At 44.2% G+C, this 9168-nt stretch overlaps 1 long non-coding RNA gene across 2 annotated transcripts; it reads left to right on the forward strand.

Moving 5' to 3' along the window:
* The first annotated feature begins 3793 nt into the window (after positions 1-3793).
* LOC139794314 (uncharacterized) lies at positions 3794-8906 on the forward strand. Of its 2 annotated transcripts, none has more exons than XR_011725070.1 (4): positions 3794-4010; positions 4209-4302; positions 7177-7317; positions 8868-8906. It is a non-coding gene; the product is annotated as an uncharacterized lncRNA (long non-coding RNA). The 2 variants fall into 2 exon arrangements; XR_011725071.1 differs by having other exon boundaries at positions 4209-4277.
* Positions 8907-9168: the final 262 nt, after the last annotated feature.

The following is a 9168-nucleotide window of genomic DNA, read 5'->3' on the forward strand; positions in this document are numbered from 1 at the left end:
GAAAGAAATCCTCAAAAGGATTACTGAATAAGCTTGAAATAAAATAAGTCAATCAACCAGATAGTATGTGGTTAGGATGACAAAGCAGGCCAGCTAGTTGTTGGTGGAAAATTATTGCTGTGGCATTCAACCTCAGAGTGCAGCAAAAAGATGATGAAGAAGCAAAGCTGAGCAAGACCAGAAGAAACAGCATAAACCACCAGCAATGGGAAAAATATGCTGGCAGTGGACTGAGTCAAAGGGGAAGCATGGCTGATGGTCACCAACACTGATGGAGTCAAGGACTCAGTTAGCAGGTGATAAAAAGCTGGCCCTAAGCATGACAGATCTTGAAAATCCAGCTTTATAATTAGCCATTTTCCAATAGGTACACAGATTTTGCCTCAAACTGCAAAAATTAGTAGCTTTAAAAGCACAGAGAGGCACATTTATTTTGTAATCACTCCAACATTATGGTTAATAACTAGACTGGAATGTGAACTTTCACTGATTTATTTTCTGGGTTACAGTGGAGCTGATAAGGAAGAAGAAAGGACCACGTTTTCTGTGAAATATTACATTCTGTCTGGAAAAGGGTAACAGAGTGTTCAAAACATAATAAGAAGGGGGGAACTAGAAATTCTTTTTTTTACAAATTACATATATGCTGTGATGGCAGCTCTCCAAAATTTTGCCAGCAACCTTAAAAAAATACTATAAACTTCTATAAATTAATTCAGAGGATGTAACACTAGTTTGATCCATGCAAAACCAAAACTGTGCAAACAAGACAACAAAATCATAAATTTGCATTTTAATAGAGAAATATTGCTGGAAAATTATAGTTTTTACCTCATCAGTGGAATTATCTGTATGATATGAAACAGATACCCCTGGTAGTTGTCCTGCAAACAGCATGCTTTTTAAAGAAATAAGAGATAATTTACCAAATACAGGCCATATATCTGAATTATCAAGATATAAAAATCCTTTTTTTGGCATACTTTTCTTGCTTCTAACTAGACCTTAGATGACAGCTTCTCCACAAGACTGATTTGATCATAATTATGAACTGCTTTGTTCTTTTCAGCACATCTTCAGCTCATTTTCCTACATTGTATTGGAGGTTTTTGTACCAGTTTTGACTGCTTGTTCTCTTTTATCATAGAGAAACCAGTATTAACATGTTGCTTTCTCCCTTTCACAATTTTCTTGACTATGCTAAACATCAAGCCTCCTTTAAGTGAGCACTAATTGCCCTCAGTGAATATCAGAACCCTTTTACCACATCTCTGAATGACCCAGGATAATGATTCAACAAAGTCATGGGGATTACATGGCTGAAAAATGATAGAAAAGTTTTTTCCTCAAGATTAATTAAATGCTCTGGATTATTAAAGCCACGTGTTGCCTTTAGCCCAGTACTCAGGCATACCTTGACTTCTTACTGGCATCTTGCAATAAGAAATCTACGCTTTCACTCAAGCTCAGAAGCAATTCAGACCAAACACCAGGACAGCAGAACTGAACAAGTCAGTCATGGGCAAGATGAGGCCCTTGGCTTTCAAGCTTATGAACTTTGATACTCCCTACTTCTTGAATTGCTCTTTGGAAATTCAAAGCACTATCTTGACTTCAGTTGCATAATATTGTTTCACAAACATATTAATGCTTTTGCTTGTTAGTAAGCATTCCTATCCTGTTACCACACTCAGTGTTAAGTGCTCTTCGAGTGCTTTCAGGATTAATTCAGTTGTTGACCTGCATTTGCTCCTTAGGCCACAGCTTCTCTTTGAGGACCGCAAACCTAACTTCTTCCATACCCTCTGCAGGAGCACTCAGGAGAAAGCAATTCCCTCCCCTCTTGTTATAGGCAAGGATGCTGAGGATGAGAATTATGATCACAGTTCAGCACATAAATGTCTGTCAGCCCAGAAAGAAGACCACAGCCTAGGAAACCTTCCCTAACACAGCTCTCAGGCAAGATCCCAGATCAGGGAGAACAATCCCTTCTGAAAGCCCTGAGCTGGCTTGTGGCCCACTTTGGGTCAGGTTGTGCTCCAGGAAAGGGCTGAAGGAGCCCTCAGAGAAGGAACACAGCACCACTGCCACCACCACATCCCACTCAGCAGCATGGTTTCACCTTGGTGTTCTTCTTGGCTTTGAGTCAACAGTTTCCCAGGGTCCCAGCTAGGCTGGGCTTTCACATGGAGATCCAACACCAAACACCCGTCCCAAATGCATGCCCAGTGCCAATAGCAAAGGAGGAGTCACACTTCCCAAGACTGCAAACTTAAAACTCCTCTAAGGCCTTCTCTTGCTGCTTTCAGGGTATCAAGGGAAGGCATTTCCCAGTAAACATAGCTGAGCACTTCTAGCCTGAGTGCTCCAAAGGGGATCATGCAAACAAATACTTTGAAGGAAGAGAAGAAATACAGAGGATATGCTGTTAGTAACTGCACCTAGAAGAAAAGCTTCACTTCCTTTTAAGTCTGGCAGGCTGAAAAGAGTGAAAAATTAGTTTGGGAAAGCCTGAAATTCTGGGGAGCATATGTAAATCAGTATTTTTTCATTATCATGTAAGAATGTTATTTTCTATAAAGACAATTTCACCTTCACATTAAGACCTAATTCAAGGAGACAGGTATATTTGGCCCTCCTTTGCAGGGACGTTGGCTTGGTAGAGCAAAAATATTGTCCAGATCTACTGTTTTAGGCAAGATGCAGCAGCCTTGCAAGTGCTGCCAGCAGATGACAGACATTTTCCTTTCTCAACCACAGCCCCATAAAGTCTGGTTTAGCAGTAGCATGACTAGGAGTCCCTGCCACAGAACAAATTGCCCAAAGAAAACAGAAAAAGGAGCCTCTTCCCATTTTCTTTCTCTCACACTGACGCCATGCTGGACCCTTCTCCTACCTGGCTCTAACTACGAGTGAACTCCTGGACTTCCCTGGAATAGCAGCAGGATGTCAGGACACCAGTCTGACATCATTAACAGATCTGGGTCACACTCATGACGCAGGTGATGTGCACCACTGGTTCTGCTGGGGACCCACACTGAGCCTGCACCAGCCCCAGGGGAGGAAACTCAGAGTACTTCAAAGTCTGTACAACAAATAAGGCAACCAGGCAAAACTTCTCTCTCTGCTCACTTTTACTACTTGGGGTTACTATCCAGTGGGAAATATCAACCTTACTTACTAGAAGGAACACCACCATATCAAAAACTGCCTGAACTGACCCATTTAAAAAATGGTTCATTTACAGTTAACTGAAAAGTTTTTACAGAAGTCAAAGCACTTCTGTCCAACAGTAACTTTACCTTGGTTTAGATATGAATCCAGAAAATTAATTCCTATTTTTTTTACGGATGAGCAATTGAAGGGTTTCATTGCTAAAAAGGGTGAAAGTGAAACAGCCTGACCTTACCAGAAGAGTTTCCAATTATTTTCTAAACAAAAGCCTAATTAGAATTATGTGTAATTTTCCTAATTAAATTGTCTTCATTTTCCTAATGAATAAAATCAGAACATCTTATTCCAAAATTTATTTTCAGTTCAAGTTAAAAGACAAGTACCTAAGAACAAAATGGAAATAGAGTAAATCAGCTTCAAATGAGCACAGAGGGGCTCTTTGCCTCAACAGCCACCCAGCATGGAAAATTTCAGCCCCAAATATCTCTAGTTCAGCAAAGTTACAAGGAACTGAAACCTGAGCCTTCTCATGATAAGTGCAAGTAAACTGCAATGAGACTGACAGAGCCAGCAGGGTAATGACAAGTTCCCTCTGTGAGGCAACATAATTTAACCTCCACAATGAATGGGTTGCAGGGAAGCCAAGGCAGTATTTAGGTGGGCAAAGCTGCCAAAAGGCTGGATGTCCAGCCTGGTCTCCCTGCATTAGGACACCAATTGGACACAATCAGCTTTCAGTTGCCAGGGTGCACTCAGCCCTGGCTCCTCCCTGGGGAGCTGGAGAGTCAGAAGGATCTCAGACCCTTGGATGGAGACCTCTCTACTGTCTTCTGCAGGTATCCTATCCCAACCCAGGGCTGACCAGTGCCCAGAGAGAGGGACTAAGGTGGACTTTTAATCATGAAGAAACTCCCTTTCTATCTGGGTCACCACTTCCATCTCTCTGAAACATGCCAATAAAGAAATGTGTGAAGTAAAACTACTGTTTTGCTCCAGCCTGCATTCCAGGACTGATTTCTTTCCCTGGTCAACAGCTCATCTCAAGAGGTTCAGCTACTCTACTGCCAGAGTTGGTGTTCCTGACTACCCAACACCCATCAGAGGTAAAGTATCATCCCTCCAACCCAGGTGAAGAAGCACTCTCACTTCTGTGCCCAGTTCTCCCTGTGTGCACTGCCCTCTGCTATTTAACACTACACCTATTTTGGTGACATTTCTCTGCAGAGTATTGCAATGGCTTATAGGCCCCTTCCATCTCTTCATTAACATCTCCCCTCATGGTGCTTTTCAGCAAGGTGTTTATGCCTTTTTGAACCTCTGATCATTAAAAGCCTTAATTTTTCCACCCTAAAAATGAAAAAGGAAGCAAAGAGAAATATCATCTCCAGCTGAAACAAAAAGGAGAATTTTAATAGACAGAATATAGTTATTCTGTCCATGTAGACCATGGGTCTGGGGTAATGCTGAAGGCATACGGCAGCAGAAAATCTGAGAGGTTAAAGAAGCAAAAATACTATAGTATATTTTCTTGGGATCTTACAGTGATCCAGAAATCCTTTTGCCCAGTTTCTCCATAAATGACCCTTACTCTGACAGATTGCAGCAAGTCATGATTCCTCTGCTTCCTCACGTACAATGTGTGGTCATCCCAGTGAAAGCAAGGCAAAGGTAGCAGGAATTTACTGACTTAATTCCCCAGTGATTTATCCAGCCACATCCAGCCCAGTCATCCCAGGAATTCATCTGAGAGGAACATTAGGTCCAATGTACCCTGGACTGGAAAGCCTGTAAGAAGTGGTTTGCAGGGTGGTGAGTGGGAAAGGACCCAGCACTGCAGAGGGCTGTTTGGAACCAGGCTGGTACCAATCAAGTGGCTGCAGGTGGCTGCCAGTGTTCAGCAGACATTCCTACTACGTCAGGGTATGCTGTAAGATGCTGTTCAGCACCCAAAGCCAATATGATGCATGCATTTAAAATTAAGAAAATAGATAAGCCTGTCCCAAAACCAAATCTACTGCCTGCACACCATATGGATGCAGAAGAGTAAATCCCATTCAGCAGCCAAAGCAGTGGTACTGTCACACCTGTGCTTGCCCTGTCACTTAAGTCCTTGTTTTTGCAAGGCTGTCCTCCATCCTGTAACACCAGGTAGGCAGCACTCCAGTACTAACACTGCATACAGCTAATGATTCACTGCACAGCCCCTGCCCTAAGCAGGAACATCTCCTGACACACTGTCAGCCCAGCCTTGGCTTTCTTGCCTGTCTATCACCCGACTCCAGCCTGTGAGGATTTCAAGATGATTGCGACAATGCTGAGTGCTATTAAAGGCTCAGGTTCAGTTTTCAGGGGTAGTTTGCACTGTTCCTCAAGAGAAAATTTCTGCAAACCCAGCTTAGACTGCAGTCACTCAGGACAGCCCTTGTTATAGCCCCTGGTAAAGCTTTGTGCAGGTGACCAGGAAGAAAGGAGAAGAGAGGTGAGAAGGCCAACAATGCAGACCCTTTGCCCAACAGCTCTCTCCAGATTACATCCTCTGGCTTTAAAGCCAAGGCTGAAGCAATGTAAAGCTATGCCAGCCACATCTGGGGCTCATGGAGGCAGGGAACACAGTTCCCACCACAGAGGGCCTTGTGTTGTGCAGCTGACCCTCACCAGCATGGGAAACAGCACCCACATCCACACACCCAGCGACAGGACATGTCCCTGTGGCACTTCACTGCTCACCAGCATGGACACCTACCCTGCAAGACCTCCCCAAATCACCACTCACACTAAGGCATCTGCATGTACCCCAGCAGTCTCCCAAAATACCACAAAGCCCCTCATGCCCTGGATCATATCCACTCTGGAAAGGCAGTCTGGCCAAGTGGAAGTTCTGTCAGGGCTGTGCTGGAAGCTCCTGTTTTCCAAATACGTCAAAACCAGAGGGCCAGGGCTGGATGCAGGTTTGCTGAGATCAGGGCTATTCTGGTGCAGACAGGCTCTGTGCTGCTGATAGGGAGTATTAATGAGCCAGGCTGCTCATCTGTTGCAATTAGAAACAACACTACACCTATTTTGGTGACATTTCTCTGCAGAGTATTCCAATGGCTTATAGGCCCCTTCCATCTCTTCATTAAATACAGGACGGCAAATGGCCATAGGCACACATTGTTATTCACTTGGAACTAAGGTACAGAGGACTATTTGCTAAATAATTGTACAGCAATAGAAAATGGTTTAGTGAATAGCTTCAGTGCCACTTTGCTGAAAGTAAAATTGCTCAAAACAGCTGGACACAATGAGCACCTAAGTTTTTTCAGCTTCAAGGAGAAGGGCCTCAATGTCTGAAGCTGTAGCTAATCACTACATCTAGCAGCAACCAGCTGAAGCTTTTAGAAATGTTTTTGTGACATTAGCAAAGAAAGAAGAGTTTTAGCTCCTGGGCTCTGCTACTCACTCCACTCTGTGACCAAGAACATCCCTCTCATTTGTCTTGGCTGCAAAATGGGATGTACGATACCCTCCTGCTCCCACAGTGTTGTTTACAAGTCTGGCTCATATTTAGGGCACAGGAGGACTCCTGGAGAAACTAAATCCGGTCTTACAGAAGACATACACTAGGTTTCATACAGATCCTATAGAGCTGGAAACATTTAATCTGCCTAGATTCCCGGACACAGATAGCTCACAACCTTGTGAGCTTCACACATCAACATTTCAGCGTAGCAACTGGGCTCTCATTTCAAGTTTTTTGAGATATTTTCTGATGATACCTGGGCAGGAGTTCAGCTAAGCTGCTGGCAGCAACAGCCTGCTCAAAGCCCTTTAAGGCTGCAGTCTTTTCAGACCCCATCCCAGAAAGCAGATATGCAGACTGGATGCCTTGGAAAGAGCTTTCAAATAGATGCTAGCAGGGCAAAGCTAACAGGACTGTTAGACAGAGCTTTGAAAAGGTAAATGGCTTCAGGCAAGCTCCTCAGCCCAGACACCAATATCTCATGTTTTTTTTTACTCCAGCATCCTCTTCCATCACTCAAGTAGATTTTAACAGAACATGCCCTTGAGGAAATGGCTGGCTACACCTCTGGCTGGACAACTTGTATCTGCACACATCCTGGGCCAGAGAGCGATCTTACAAATCCAGTGTTTCTCTACTCGGTGTCCCTGCATCACAGTCAAACCTCTGCCCATCCTTATTACAACTTACTCTATCATGTGATCTTCTTTAAATGCTCCACTGACATCTGCCAGAAATGCAACTTGATACAAAACCTCCAAGTGCCAAACAGCTCCTTCATCTCTCCATGACAAATAAATCTTCATGATAAATCCATGCTCTCCAATGTCACCTCTTATATATAGACAATCAAAGAAACTAAGGTACACCAAGTAGAAGTGTGAAAGCACACAAGTCAAATCGTATTTCACCTCTAGTTTAGTGCTTTTATTTACAAGAAATAGTTTGTTGGAAGTTTTAGCTCCCTGATTCATGTTAGTTTTTTGGGGTTTTTTTATTGTTTCTGTGCTGCACTGAACTCTCCCACTCCCAGATACAGCAATTCCTATCCCCAGGAATAGAACCTGAGGTTATTTCTACTCATCACCAAAATTAACCCAGCCCTAAGGCAGGAGCTCATAGACTGTCCTCACACTGACAAACTCACATCAAAGCCTGGTGAGAGGCTGAACAGATGGACATACTGGAGGATTTAAGCCGAACTGGATCCAGCCAAATTCAACAGGCAACCAGACAGCTCCTGAGGCAGGGGACCATCTCTCTACATACTCCAGGATCAGAGCAGCTGCTGAGTCACCAGCAGGATTTGTGACTGCACACTGGGTAAGTTCTGCTACAGCTCACCCTCCCCACCCTGGGCTATACCAGTGAGAGAACAGCACTCAGCAGAGAACTGCAATATTTAATTCTGTCATTCCATTCATGCCCCTTCTTTCCAGTAAGCAAGCAGTTGGAAGCTAGCAAGCAGGTATTGCTGCAGGAGAAGGTCTTGGGCTCTGGCTGCTCCAGGAGAGATACTGCCTGGATACTGCCATCAAACCAGGAGACCATCACGGTGGATAAAAACATTCATCCTGCTACAGAACACCTCAAAAATTACTGGCTAAAAATTGCTTTCCTTTGAGGAACAACAGGGTTGGAAAAAACACAAGAGACAACAAAGCCAAGCCAAGAGATGAGTCTGCTTCTCCATCTCATGCTCCACTGGGATTAGAGTCCAACAGAGAAAGCAGAGGTGGCAGAAGAAGGAAGCCTCTCAGCAAAAATAGCATCTAACTGAGCAGAGATATTGATATTGCACCCAGCAGTGGGATAATGCTGAGGACTGACAGCACCTGGGATGGTTCCTGGGAACATGGCATGGCTTGAACCACCTCTCTTTGCTGGCCAGCAGCAGCACACCCAGAGGAAAATCCAAGCACTCCAATTATCAGCTACTGATGTCAGACTGCGCTCAAACCATTTGAAACCTGCTCATCAGTAACCTCCTCTGTGGTACCCGCTGTAGCAGCAGGCAAATGGGCCACAGGAAAGCAGCTACCTGATAATGAGACACCCATCAACCACTTTCTATCTCTTTGATTACCTCTTTAACTCAGTCAGGATATAGCACTTTTTATTTTTGTCTACCCTGCTGAATCACATCTCTAGTTCCCAGAGGCTTTCCTGCTGCTGGTACTGCACACACCAGGACCCAGCTCCATCATGGCCCAGAAGGACTTCAGACCAAGACATTTTTAGTCTGCTCAGCACTTTCCCACACCCCTTGTGTCCCCATCTCAGTCCTGTCAGCTCCTGCACGTGCTCTTGAGCACACCTCCCCACAACAACTCCGTGGCAAATCTTGTGACCATAAGGTACTGATGCACTTCCTACACAACTGCATCATTTTGAAACACTCCTACCCTGTATCTGTCAATCAGGTAGGGGAGGAACCTTTCATCTGCCTTTCCCCAACAGATGCTAGAACATTTGAGAAAGCCAAAGTCATA

This window comes from Heliangelus exortis, chromosome 3 (assembly GCF_036169615.1).
Source record: "Heliangelus exortis chromosome 3, bHelExo1.hap1, whole genome shotgun sequence".
NCBI lineage: Eukaryota > Metazoa > Chordata > Aves > Apodiformes > Trochilidae > Heliangelus > Heliangelus exortis.